This window comes from Zingiber officinale, chromosome 5B (assembly GCF_018446385.1).
Source record: "Zingiber officinale cultivar Zhangliang chromosome 5B, Zo_v1.1, whole genome shotgun sequence".
Lineage (NCBI taxonomy): Eukaryota > Viridiplantae > Streptophyta > Magnoliopsida > Zingiberales > Zingiberaceae > Zingiber > Zingiber officinale.
The window spans coordinates 54,041,935-54,056,803 of NC_055995.1; the positions used below are offsets into that span (position 1 = coordinate 54,041,935).

The 14,869-nt window shown below is 39.8% G+C and overlaps 1 non-coding gene across 1 annotated transcript; it reads right to left on the reverse strand.

The window, feature by feature from the left end:
• Positions 1-2,726: 2,726 nt before the first annotated feature.
• LOC121988043 lies at positions 2,727-2,832 on the reverse strand. The gene has a single exon (XR_006113806.1). It is a non-coding gene; the product is annotated as a small nucleolar RNA R71 (small nucleolar RNA).
• Positions 2,833-14,869: the final 12,037 nt, after the last annotated feature.

Consider the following 14,869-nt stretch of genomic DNA (forward strand, 5'->3'; position numbering starts at 1 on the left):
TTGACAGGACGTGATTTGGAGTAAAAACAGAGTTTAAATGAAGTCTAGAGCTTCCAGAGTGACATGGGCATGCAAAACTATATTTTCTTCATGTTCTGGCCGTGTAGAACTCACATGGGCGTGTTAAGGCCGTGTAGGGGTCATGTTGGGGCCGTGTGAACCTCACACGGCCGTGTGAAGGCCGTGTGAATCTCACACGGCCGTGTGAAGGCCGTGTGAGGTTTTCTGCACTGCAGACTAAAACTAAAACGGCCATAACTTTGTGGTCGGTTGGAGATTTGGGCTGTTATTTATACTGACTTGTAGATAACTTCAAGATCTACAACTTTGATGAAGACTTCAACGGGAGAAAACCCCATCTTTGTGGCCTAAAAGGTGTTGCAATGAAACATAACTATTCAAAGCTAAGACAAAGGGTGTGCAAGGGCCATGCAAGGGGGTGTGAGCTGCACACGGCCATGTATGGCATCTAGTGCTGAAACCTTACATGGCCGTGTAAATCTACACGGCCATGTGAGGTTTCCAGAGGCCAAGCAGGTGGTGGCCGTGTGGATCTACACGGCCGTGTGAGGTTTCCAGAGGCCAAGCAGGACATGGCCGTGTGGATCTACACGGCCATGTGAGGTTTCCAGAGGCCAAGCAGGTGGTGGCCGTGTGCACCACACGACCGTGTAGCATTTCCAGAGACTAAGCAGGCTGTGGCCGTGTGCACCACACGGCCGTGCAGTTTTGACAGAGAAGGAACTGGACATGGCCGTGTGAATCTCACACGGCCGTGTCATGGGGCCGTGTGGTGCCCGATTCCCTCCTCTATTTAAACCCTCCTTCATGAAATTGAGGGATCTCTCTCCCTTTGGGAGAAAGCAAGATTTGGTGGTTTCCTCCCATTCTTGGGAGGATTTCTGGGCAATTCTAAGGGAGATCTCGACGATTTCGACTCCGGAGCGTGGATTGGATCCGAAGACGAAGCTTCTTTGTAGATAAGTTTTCTCTTTTCCCCTCTTCTTGTTTTCTTGGATTGGGGATTCAAGGAATGCTTGTAATCTCTATTCTTTCGGGTTTTCTTCCTCGATTCATGGAGTAGATCTTGTATTCTAGGATTAAGGGAGTATTTGTATGATGGATTGATGTAATCTCTTATGCATTTGCCATTTTCTTGCTTCAATGACATTATCTTGCTTGTATCAATTAGATCTTGAATGATTGATGGTGGTTTGTGCTTAATTCTCATTCTTGATTGATTGTTTGGATTTCTTATGGACTCGGTAAGGATAAACTCTCACTCGATCATCCGAGGGATCCACGTGATAGGTGCAAGCCCGTGTAAGGACGTTTGAGAGATAATCTTGAAGAGGAAATAGGAATATTCAAGAGAGTAGGATGGATTCTATGATTAGCTTCTTGTATCTTTATAGATTAATAAGTTGTGGGCTTCTATGTTGATATCCGAGGAAGGCATAGTAATAGGTGCGCTTCTGTGTAAGGACAACGTAGGTTCATGTCTAATTAATCCTATTTAGATACATTTCTCAGTCCTTAGCCGGTTGTCTATTGCAAGAGGGAACCGACAACTTTCTACATGTTTGGAAATTGAGGAATAAGAATTGGTGAACCATTTACATTCAAGAAATCTTACAAAGAAACCGAAACTCCTAGAATCTCCCTTTATCATAACCCAAAACACTAAACTCTTGTTTGTTGATCTCTAATATTAGATTTGTTTACCTTTACTTTGCTTTTGAAATGATTGGATAGTTGTTTAGCTAATTCGCATTGAGACATTTCTAGTGCTTATTCCAGTCCCTATGGATACGATAATCTTTTATATTACTTGCGACATTTCCGTACACTTGCGGTGCGTAACAAGTTTTTGGCGTCGTTGCCGGGGACTGCGCTATAACATTAGGAATTATCAATTGAGTTAGACTAAACATAACTTTTCCTTTTTTCTTTTGATTTGCATAGTTATAACTAATTGTTAGAAATCTGTTTTCGTAAGTTTTTCCTTTCTTGAATAACATTCTTGACAATTCTTTTTGTTGCAATTCTAATTCTGATTCTAACTTTGCATTCTTGATTTCTAGCACTCTAATCTAACTTTTCTCTGTTTTCTCTTTTGATCTTGTTTCTTTCTTCTTTTCTTTTGTAAACATATCTTGCAATCTTTAACATATGAATTATTCTAGACATTTTTCTTTTTTCTTTTATCTTTTCTTTCTTGTTTTCATTATGCACTTTCTTTCTTGCAATTTAAATTCTGCATTTGCTTTCTTGCTTTTCATATTGCATTTTATTTCTTGTTTTTGATTCTTGATAATTTTCTTTTTCTTCTTGAATATCCATGAGCACTAACATGTCAAGCAGGCCCATGAGAAATTTTTCTACACCCTTTTCTGCAAGATTTTTATCTCCCATTGTGCAACCTCAAATTGAAGCAGAAAGTTTTCAACTAGACCCAGAGATAATTTTCATGATACAAGGTCACAAATTTGGAGGAGAAGTATCAGAAAGTCCTTATCTACATCTTGAAACATTTTTTGAGATTTGTGATTTGGTGAAATGTGAAGGAGTATCAGCAAATGCAGTTCGATTGATGATATTTCCTTTCAGTATCAAGGATAAAGCAAGGACTTGGCTATATTCTCTCTGTCCTCAAAGCATCACAAGTTGGGAACAATTGGAGAAGCAATTTCTGAATCATTTTTTCCCTCCAAGTAGAACGGTGTATATGAGGAATTGCATAACAAATTTTTCTCAGGCATATGGAGAATCATTATTTGAAGCATGGGATAGATTCAAGAGTCTTCAAAGACAGTGCCCTCATCATGGTTTTGAAAAATGATTGATTTTGCACATATTCTATGGGGGAATTTCTTTCTCAGACAAGACTTTATTGGATTCATCAGCTGGAGGTTCTTTTATGGACAAAAGTGTAGATGAAGCTTATTCGTTAATTGATCAAGTGACATTGAACCTCCATGAATGGTCGAACAAAAGTTGGATGGAATTTCCCTCAGATATTCAAAAAGTGCAAGCTATAAATGTAAGAGAGCCTATCAAACAAAATGGAATTCAACCACCTAAAAATGTTGAAATTCACAAGTCACAGAGTGAGGAGTTCAAACATTTGGGGGCAAAGCTTGATAGTATTATTTAAAAATGGTTTAAAGAAGATCCCCCTCCTACACAGTCAAGATCCAATGAAAAGTGTGATGATGTTGGGTTGAGAAGTGAAAAAAATCATGAAGAACTTCTGAAGAACGACATGTTTAGAATTGAGGAGAAGAATAATAGAAGATCACAAGAACTCAGTTCCATTTCTCTGGGAAGTTCCCAAAGGCCAGAAGTACCTTTCCGTGAATGATTAATCACACCAACATTAGATAAGCAAGTTGGACCTCCTCCAAAAGCTCAAAGGGAATTTGGGAAAAAGGGAGTTCAGTCTTTCCCAGGACCTTCACTAAGGGTTCCTTTTCCACAAAGGTTAGTGGGGGTCAATGAAAATAAAGACTTCGGCAAATCCTGTGACACTAATATGGTTGAGTGTAGATTTTTGAATATATATGAAGATGAAGATTTTTCAGATGAGGATTTTATTGATAATGTAGTGGTAAATAAGTTTTCAGATCTATCTCAAAATTTTATAAGGTGTTATAGTGACATCGAATTTTCAGATGATGAATGTGATGTGGTAGATCAACTTAAAACTGCAAGTGAAGTTATTGATCCTCTTGTTATTGATTCTCCTATTGAGGACATAGATGTTGGTTTATTTTTTGATGTATGTGTTGATGATGATGATATGGAAGAATGTGTAGGGAGCTGTGTTGTGGAAGCAGCATCTCAAGGATCACCACCTTTGTCAAGACAACCCTTAGAGGTTTTAAGAATTGATCATGTTGTGGAACAATGTGTAGGGACTTATACAGAGCTAGTAGAGTCTCGAGAATCACTATCATTGATATCATCAACACCTAAGCTAGAGCCAGAACCATCATTTGATTCAGAGGAAGTCACATCTACATGTTTAGAAATTTCAGGTATTTCTCAACAAAGTAAGGTTAGTATTTCTTGTGATCTTTTGGAAAACTTTATGGAGGTACCTATAATTGACTTTGTTGGATGTGATTCAGTTTTTATTACTTATTCATCTTATCTTGATATGGTTCTAGCTCTATACTATATAACATGCTTGTGGGAGATTTATTTTTCTTTTGGATGTGCAGATTTCACATGGGCCAATAATTGGAAGCTCAATCTGAACCGTCTTCAACCACCTGAAAAAATTTCCAAGAAGACGAAGATGGAGAGAGTTATACTTTACTTTGTAGCTCCTTTGATGAAAGCTCCCTCCATAATAAGAGCCCTTGGTAGGAGGGTTCTAAAATATCTTACCCCTCCAAGAGCAAGATTTAGATGAATCTAATGAGGTGGTCGAGCTAATGACCTTAAACAAGCGCTTCTTGGGAGGCAACCCAAGTTCATTTTCCTTATTTTCTTTTATGTCTTTAGTTCTCTCTTTATAATAAACATGTATCCTCTACTTAATTTTTCTTGTCTATCTTATTGTTGTAGAATTCAAAGTTGTGGAGGAATGTGAGTATTGGATGGAGGAGTATCTTTAAAAACATGAACGTCAACCATTTGGAGCTCATCACTTGGTAACTTCTTTTAAAATCTCCTCCACATTGTTTTAGTTTTCATTGGGACAATGAAAAATTTAAGTCTGGGGGGATGCATTAGATGCATTTGATTTGCTTTGTTTGTTTTTGTTTTTGCTTATGTCTTGCATTGTGTTTTGATTTTTTGTGGCATACATCTTGAGAACATCAAAACTTCACTTATATGCTTTCTTGGATTCAAGTGAAATGTTAGCACGATTATTGGCTTGATTCATGATGTTCGAATGATGCTAGTAGTAAACTTTGTGTAGTTCTTTTTTCTATCTTGGGAAGCATTAATAAGCTAAGAATCTTATTGTGATGAGTTTTAGTTTTGGTTCAACCTTAAGGATTTTATCTTCACTACACTTGTGCTTGATGCTTGAATAGTTGATGTCATTGAAATAGTCATGATTCATCTTGTTTGCTTAGTACTTGGTTTCCATGGTGATTTCTCAACTTTCATTTTGGTTACTGAATGAGGCTCAAATCATTAAAGCTCATTTGGAAAAATCAAAATATCCCAACATGTGTGCTAAAAGTACATTTATGAATAAGTTTTGCACAATGCAAACACTTATAAAAAAATTAAAAAAAAAAGGGATATAAAAAACAGTTGTCATGAGTGGAATCTAGCAAGTCACCCATTTGAGACCGAGTTAGGTTACTGGGGAAATGACTGCTTAGCTTCCCTTGAGATTGAGCACACCTTTGAGACCTTGGGTTAGTTGAGAAATATGAACCAAGTGAATGGTGAGTAAGTGTCTATCACTGGTTACTTGTCTTTCACTGGAAACATTAGGAATTCAAATTTGATGACGACTTGACTAGGACATGGATTGAAACTTGAAGGGTGTTGAGTTACTTTTACACTGTGCACAAGATTCTTATGCTTGAACCATACTTTACTTGTTTCCATGATCACGCTTGTTAATGAAACTTTTTGATAGAATTAGGAAAGTGCACTAGGTTTTATGAATATGTTGTAGAACATATGAATTTATACTGCAGCATTTTGCTTGAGGACAAGCAAAGGTTTAAGTCTGGGGGTGTGATGTGCGTAGATTATATACTCTTTTATGCATACTTTGACGCTCATCTACTTGTATTTCATTGGCATAATCTATGTTTATTGCACCCTATTTCATTAGAATATCATACTTTCATTATATTCTGTTCGGAGATCTACTCTTTGCTTATTTTGATTGACAGGACGTGATTTGGAGTAAAAACAGAGTTTAAATGAAGTCTAGAGCTTCTAGAGTGACATGGGCATGTAAAACTATGTTTTCTTCATGTTCTGGCCGTGTAGAACTCACATGGGCGTGTTAAGGCCGTGTAGGGGTCATGTTGGGGCCGTGCGAACCTCACACGGCCGTGTGAAGGCCGTGTGAACCTCACGCGGCCGTGTGAAGGCCGTGTGAGGTTTTCTGCACTGCAGACTAAAACTAAAACAGCCATACCTTTGTGCTCGGTTGGAGATTTGGACTGTTCTTTATACCGACTTGTAGATAACTTCAAGATCTACAACTTTGATGAAGACTTCAATGGGAGAAAACCCCATCTTGGTGGCCTAAAAGGTGTTGCAATGAAACATAACTATTCAAAGCTAAGACAAAGGGTGTGCAAGGGCCATGCAAGGGGGTGTGAGCTGCACACGGCCATGTATGGCATCTAGTGCTGAAACCTTACATGGTCGTGTAAATCTACACGGCCATGTGAGGTTTCCAGAGGCCAAGCAGGTGGTGGCCGTGTGGATCTACACGGTCGTGTGAGGTTTCCAGAGGCCAAGCAGGACATGGCCGTGTGGATCTACACGGCCATGTGAGGTTTCCAGAGGCCAAGCAGGTGGTGGCCGTGTGCACCACACGGCCGTGTAGCATTTCCAGAGACTAAGCAGGCTGTGGCCATGTGCACTACACGGCCGTGCAGTTTTGACAGAGAATGAACTGGACATGGTCGTGTGAATCTCACACGGCCGTGTCACGGGGCCGTGTGGCGCCCGATTCCCTCCTCTATTTAACCCTCCTTCATGAAATTGAGGGATCTCTCCCCCTTTGGGAGAAAGCAAAATTTGGTGGTTTCCTCCCATTCTTGGGAGGATTTCTGGGCAATTCTAAGGGAGATCTCGACGATTTCGACTCCGGAGCGTGGATTGGATCCGAAGACGAAGCTTCTTTGTAGATAAGTTTTCTCTTTTCCCCTCTTCTTGTTTTCTTGGATTGGGGATTCAAGGAATGCTTGTAATCTCTATTCTTTCGGGTTTTCTTCCTCGATTCATGGAGTAGATCTTGTATTCTAGGATTAAGGGAGTATTTGTATGATGGATTGATGTAATCTCTTATGGATTTGCCATTTTCTTGCTTCAATGACATTATCTTGCTTGTATCAATTAGATCTTGAATGATTGATGGTGGTTTGTGCTTAATTCTCATTCTTGATTGATTGTTTGGATTTCTTATGGACTCGGTAAGGATAAACTCTCACTCGATCATCCGAGGGATCCACGTGACAGGTGCAAGCCCGTGTAAGGACGTTTGAGAGATAATCTTGAAGAGGAAATAGGAATATTCAAGAGAGTAGGATGGATTCTATGATTAACTTCTTGTATCTTTATAGATTAATAAGTTATGGGCTTCTATGTTGATATCCGAGGAAGGCATAGTAATAGGTGCGCTTCTGTGTAAGGACAACGTAGGTTCATGTCTAATTAATCCTATTTAGATACATTTCTTAGTCCTTAGCCGGTTGTCTATTGCAAGAGGGAACCGGCAACTTTCTACATGTTTGGAAATTGAGGAATAAGAATTGGTGAACCATTTACATTCAAGAAATCTTACAAAGAAACCGAAACTCCTAGAATCTCCCTTTATCATAACCCAAAACACTAAACTCTTGTTTGTTGATCTCTAATATTAGATTTGTTTACCTTTACTTTACTTTTGAAACGATTGGATAGTTGTTTAGCTAATTCGCATTGAGACATTTCTAGTGCTTATTCCAGTCCATGTGGATACGATAATCTTTTATATTACTTGCGACATTTCCGTACACTTGCGGAGCGTAACACGGGGTTTCCGCAACGCGAAAAAGTGGTTTTCACGGCCCGAAAACTCCAACAAGAGTCAGCTCAGCAGAGAGCATTTCCGGACAGGAAAAGGAAGCAGTTAGGTCAGACATTAGGGCAGATCCAGCAAGCACAGTGTTGGGTTTTTCGGGCCACAAAAATCGCTTGTTAAGTTGCGGAAACCCCGAAACCCCACCACCGGATCCGTGTGAAGAAATAAATTTCATAAAAACTTCGAGTACGAGTTTCTAACCTAGATCTAAACTAGATCTACAAAGGAGAAGAGCTTTACCCTTGATGCGATGCCCTTCGCTTAATCCCGCTCGTCCAAGGTTCGCCGGATCTCGAGAGTATCAAAGTAGATACTCCTCTATGTGTATCCACACAAGCAAGAGATGGAGAAACCAAACAAAATGTGTGCTAGCACCTTTGAAAGGTTCGGCCAAAGTGGAGAAGAGGGAGAGAAGAGAGAGCTTGAGGAAGAAGATGAGAGTTACACAAAAGAAATGAAACTCACACAATGAATTGATTTTGGCCGGCCACATTAAGAGGGAGTTTTATCTCCATGGGATACCAAGAGTCACAACTCTTAGTAACTCCCATGAGGTGGCATCCCACTTAAGCAACCATGATGATGTGGAGCATCACCATTGGCCCACTTAATGCCAACTCACCAATGAGGTGGCAAATGGTCAAGTCAAACTTGACCCTTCATCTTCCTCTCAAGTCAAGTCAAACTTGACCACTTCTCTCCCATGGTTGATCAATCTAACCATTGGTTCAAGTCAATTTTAATTTAATGAATCTCTATTCATTGAATTAAATTGACTCAATGAGTCTAAGTCCAAATTAGACTCATCTAACACATGAACCAAATTCAGTCCAACTCAATTATCCTAATTTGGATTACTCTTAATCCAATTTGGTTCATCACATGAACCTAATCCTTTATGTTCATCAAATGAACCTAATCTCCATCTAATTGCCCTTTGTGTGTGACCCTATAGGTTCTTATAACATTGGCAATGCTCCTAAACTCATTTAGAAGCATAAGTAATGAGCGGTATCTAGCAACACATCATTACTACCCAAGTTATAAGAATGTTGAGATCCAACATCACCTTGTGACTACTAATTGTGACTCCTCACAAAATATGACAAGTGTCCTTCTATCCTAGACATCTAGATTGATTAATGTGAGGCATAGACCGTGTCATCCTCTAATCAATATAAATCTTGAATCCCAAGTAGACTCACTCAATCAAATGAACTCAATATCTCATATTGACTCATTTGGGCATGGCCATGCATTTAGTGGTCTCACTCTATCAAGAATATCGATGTCACTCCCGTCATACAGGAGGGATAGATCCCATCTACATCACTCACATCCCTCCGAATAATTTGTTACATACCCAGTAATCGCCTTTATAGTCCACCCAGTTACGGGTGACGTTTGACGAAGCCAAAGTATGCAACTCCTTATGTAGGGAACCATGGTGACTTCAGGTCCAAGGACTAATAGTCATAATAATAGCCACATGAGAAAGTATATGACACTCATATATAAAGATCCATGATACTTTCTCATGGAGGGTCATTCAGCATACATTCTCTAATGCATACCCATGTGTCAACTTGATATCTCCATATCCATGACTTGTGAGATCAAGTCATCGAGTTGACCTACATGCTAGTCTCATTGCATTAACATTGTCCTTGAATGCTAATACTTGACTAGGAATGATTAAGAGTAGTGTTTCCTATATCATCTCACTATCGATTCAACTAACCGATTGATATAGGTAAGAACCTTCTACTCAAGGACGCTATTATACTTAGTTATTTGGCACCAATACAAGTGAGCATAATAACCATAAACAAATTCCTTTATATATATAAGAAATATGATACAATGAGTCCATACAACAATCATCAAATGATTGGCTCTAGGGCTCTAACTAACACACAGGCGACCGGACAGCAGCAGAGTGGTCACCGTCGGCCAGGTCAGGGTACTTCTGGGGCTTCAAGTCAGCCTCAGAAGTCAGGGCAATCTTCATCAGGACATTTTCGGTCTTCTCAGCAGAACCAGAAACAGCCCGCCAACGACACTCACTGCACCAGGTGTGGGTCTAGAGACCACGTCATCATAGTCTGCTCCCTGGGACAGTCGGTTTGCTATTATTGCAAACTGCCCGGACACCTGTGCTGAGATTGTTCACTGAAGGTTCAGCACACGGCTGCCGGGGTTGCTGTTCATGGAGAATAGCACAGTCAGTCAGGGACTCGGCGAGGAGGGCAGAGAGCCTAATCTTCGCATAGTTAGCAGACGACAGCTCCCCCTGCCGTAGTTGCATATGGCATACATGGACAGGAGCACTCCAGTTCCCTTATGGTACCACAGAGTTCTAGTGTGGGACCTCATATCAGCTGCAGCCTCAATCCCTAGTCCAGTATATGCAGCCCCTGCCTCTAGTCCAGTACCAGACGCAGCCTCAGCCACTGGTTCAATACCAGTCACAGCCCCAGCTGCCGGTCCAGTATCAGTCGCAGCCCACATATCCGTCTTTGTCTCAGTACCCGGCACCGTCATAGTGGCAGGCTTAGACTCAGGCGCAACAACCTTTGGTAGCGCTACCACCTTCCCCACCGCTAGAGACTAGACGTATACACGCGGTTACCAGAGAGGATGCACAGCGGGCCGACGGATCCGTTTTCCGCGGTATGGTTTTACTTTATGCATTATCCGCTGATATGCTGATAGATACTGGTAGCTTGCATTCTTTTATTTCCCGTACCTTTACGAAGGACATAGGTAGACTATCTACTCCTAGATCGTAGCCACTGACTATCTTTCTACCATCCGGTGATACCTTGGACGTCACTCAGGAGGTCACAGGTTGCCCGATAGATTTTCCCAACATGATACTTACTGTAGATCTATTAATACTGGAAATGGTCAAGTTCGACATTATCCTTGGCATGGATTGGCTGTCTCCATATCATGTAACAGTTGATTTCCAGATGAGGGTGGTCACATTCCGACCTCTGAACCAACCCTCATGGGATTTCACTGGCATCAGGGACGACGGATATCATCAGCTGAGAGTCAAAGAATCTGATATTCAGAAAACAGCTTTCCGTACCAGATACAGCCATTATGAGTTTTTGGTAATGTCATTTGGGCTTACTAATGCTCCAGTGGTATTTATGAATTTGATGAACCGCATCTTTCTGGAGTATCTAGATCCGTTCGTTTTCATTTTCATCGACGACATTTTGATCTACTAGTGTTCCGAGGAGGAGCATGCACAATATCTTCGCATAGTCTAGGAGATTTAATGAAAGTCTTAAAGAAAATATCCATATGAAGCAACCAGAGGGATACATTGCGAAGGGCAAAGAGCATCTTGTATGTAAGCTCAATCGGTCTATCTATGGACTGAAGCAAGCTTCGAGATCTTTGAGCATCCGATTTAATGAAGTAATCCAAGTCTTATGGATTTATTCAGTATCCGGATGAGTCTTGTGTATACAAGAAGCGTGATGAAAACGTGGTGGTATTTCTTGTACTATACGTAGATGACATTTTGCTCATTGGCAACAATATCAAAGTGTTGTCAGACGTAAGGGTATGGTTGTCCAAGCAATTTGATATGAAGGATTTGGGAGAATGTGGACATATTCTTGGGATCAAAGTAATAAGAGATCGCAAGAAAAGAATGTTGTGCTTATCCCAAGCTTCATACATCGATACTATTCTAGCTCATTTTAGCATGCAAAACTCCAAGAAAGGTTTTGTACCATTTCGGTATGGAGTATCTTTATCTAAAGAGATGTCTCCTAAAACATCAAAGGAAATAGAGGACATGAAGGCAGTTCCTTATGCTTCGGCTGTAGGTAGCCTGATGTATGCGATGCTATGTATGAGACCGGATATCTGTTTTGCCGTGGGCATGGTTAGCAGATAACAAAGTAACCCAGGACAAGGATAATGGACTGCTGTAATGTTGGTTGCTACTCGGAATACCGTCCTAGTTCTCCTGTACAAAAATTTGTACAAGCATAGAACTATCCTAGCTACACATGTGTTCTACTAAAGTTAAATTTGGATTGCAAATGATGCTTAACATTATTAATCCAAATTTTTTCTTTAGAAGTTAAACTTGAATTGGGAACGAAACTTAACATTCTTACTTTAAGTTCAACCGATGTGATCTTCCTAAGTTAAACTATATTACAAAAGTTGATCAAATATCTATTTCAAGGATCGGCTTCCAGGTCAAACGTGGCGAGGCACTAGGCCTTCTTGAGTATGGGATCATCCACCACTGCCTAGACAAAGCCTTTCAAAGAAATCGGATATTTAAACTTCTCACAGTAAACAAGGTTCAACAATAGAGACCTCAATAGAAACACATTATCGAGACATAAAATCGAAACGAGAATCGATACAAAAAATGATAATTAAAATCGATAACCTCTTGTGATTGGTTTTTCAAGATCTATACCAAAGATGAACTAGTTATGATGCGGAAACTAATAACTAGTTATACCTCTTGTAACTTATAGACCTCTTGATCTTCTATTGTATTCTTCTTCTTATCTCGGGCGTCGTGTGGGCGACGATCTACCAAGACGAGAATCCACCCAAGCCTTCTTCTTCCTTTCAAGTTTTGGCCACTAACTTTCTCCATGAGATGATGAAGTTCGACCACCAACCTAGGTTGATGATGTCCCCTTGAGGAGCTCATAAGGATTATAATGTAAACTCTGCAGGTGGACTTAGTCTGACATGACAATGAAAATGAGTGGTACTACTCTTGGAGCTAGATGTTAATTAAGTGAGTGTTCAGTAACTCATTTAATTAATGGACATTCGATATCTTAAACACAGAGAGATTAACGCACTCATGATAAGAAGGAGCCCATAATATAATATGGGATTGGTGTGGTAGTTCAATAATAACTCTTTAGTGGTATGAGTTATTATTAATAAACTTGAGTTGGGTGTTCGGGTCGAACACAGGAAGCTCAAGCTCATCAGGAGGCCAAAATCAATTCCTCCTCTAGGTCCCTGTTGTAGCCTCTATAAAGCCTCGCATTCACCCATTTTGATTATCCTTCCTACCCAAGAAAGGGGCAGGCCACATCCTTACTTGGTGCCCAAGCAAGGGGCCGGCCAAACCTTGCTTGGTGCCCAAGCATGGGGTCGACCATAACTTAATAGAAAAGGAAGTTTTTTAAAAAAAATAAAATTTTGTTAAAATCTTTCCTTTTATGATTATAATCTTTCCTTTTATAGCTATTTACAATGGTTTAAAAAGAGAGATTTTAATTTTGTTAAAATCTTTCCATTTTTGTAAACCATCAACAATAGAAATAAAAGGAAAATTTTATTAAAAACTTTCCTTTTTAGCCACTAGCAAAGAATATTAAAAAGGAGGAGGGTGGTGCCCAAAGAGAACCGAAGTTATCTCTTCTCTTCTTGTGTGGCCGACCCCTTCTTCTCCTATTTTCTTTCCTTAAGGTCGGCAACACCTATTTCCTTCTTCCTCCCTTTCTTCTCTCTAGGGCCGGTGCTCATCTCACCTTGGTGGTCACGACTTGAAGGAGAAGAAGAACAACAAGAATAAGAGAAGAAGTACTTGGTGGCTGGTTGCTTGGAGGAGAAGAAGGAGGAGGAGGAGGCGCCTCTTCACTTTGTATTCTTTGTGGCTGAGAGTTTGGAAAGGAAGGAGAAGGCCAGGTGTCTTTGTCTTGGTAGATCGTCACCCACACGACGTCCAAAAGGAGGAGAGGAATACAATAGAAGATCACGAGGTCTTTAAGATACAAAAAAGGTATAACTAGTTAATTGTTTCCGCTGTGTACTAATTTAGTTTTCCTTTGTATGGATCCTGAAATATCAACACAAGAGGCTAGCGATCTTGTGCTTCAATTGAGGTCTCTGTAGTTAAACCTAGGGTTTACTGTAAGGAGTTTAAATATTCAATTTCTTTGACAGGCTTTGTCTAGGAAGTGGTGGATGATCTCATACCCAAGAAAGCCGAGTGCCTCGCCAACCACCTAGAAGCCAATCTTGAAATAGATATTTAATCAACTTTTGTAATATGGTTTAACTTTTAATGAACACATGGGTTGAACTTGGATTAATAATGTTAAGTTTCGTTTGCAATCCAAGTTTAACTTCTGAAAAGCACATGAGTTGCTAGGAAAAGTTCTGTGCTTGTACAAATTTTTATACAAGGGAAATAGAACGGAATTTCGAGTAGCACCATCAGTTCATAGATCATCGGCGACTCAACCGAGAACTCCCAGAAGACCTTTTGAGAGAATTCGAGTAGACTTGGGGTTTTGTACTTGCATTTGATAACAATTTCTAACTGATGTATATTATTTAGTGTTTATAAAATGTTAATGAAAGTTCACACTTACTTGCTTTCACTTGTGTGATTCACTTTACTTTAGAACCACCCAAGCATTTGTATAAACGGCGTTTGTATAAATGACCTTCTCCAATATGTTGACCATATGTAGAGAAATTCCATTAAAAGATTATAATCAAAGGAAGTAGATCCCCTGGTCATCTTCTGAATAATATGTGATGATGAATGAACTTATTTCCTGATGTTCTTCAGGTTCATATGATAAATTAAGTATCTTGTCTAGATATGATGTACTCCTTTGGGGATTCCTGATCAAGAGAAATTGAATATGCGCTATATAAATGTGCCTTCGAGCCCTCCTGACTACATAGAAAATCGGTCAGGTATGCTTATCCGATCGAAACTGAATATAAGATGTATAAATGTTCCTTCAAATTTTCTCGACTGAATAGAAAACCAGTATGCTGTATAAATGTTCGACGATCCTTCCCAACAGCTGATTGCTATTTGGATATCGTGTCAGTTCCCCTGTACAAAAATTTTGTACAAGTCTTGAGCATTCCAAACAACCTATTGTGTTCTTTAGAAATTAAATTTGGAATCGCAAATGGAACTTAACATTATTGAATCCAAATTCAACTTATCTGTTCTTAGTGGTTTAGACTTGGATCGCAAACGATGCTTAACATTATTGATCCAAATCCACCCATGTTACAAATTCAATTAAATATTAATTTCAGAGTTCGGCT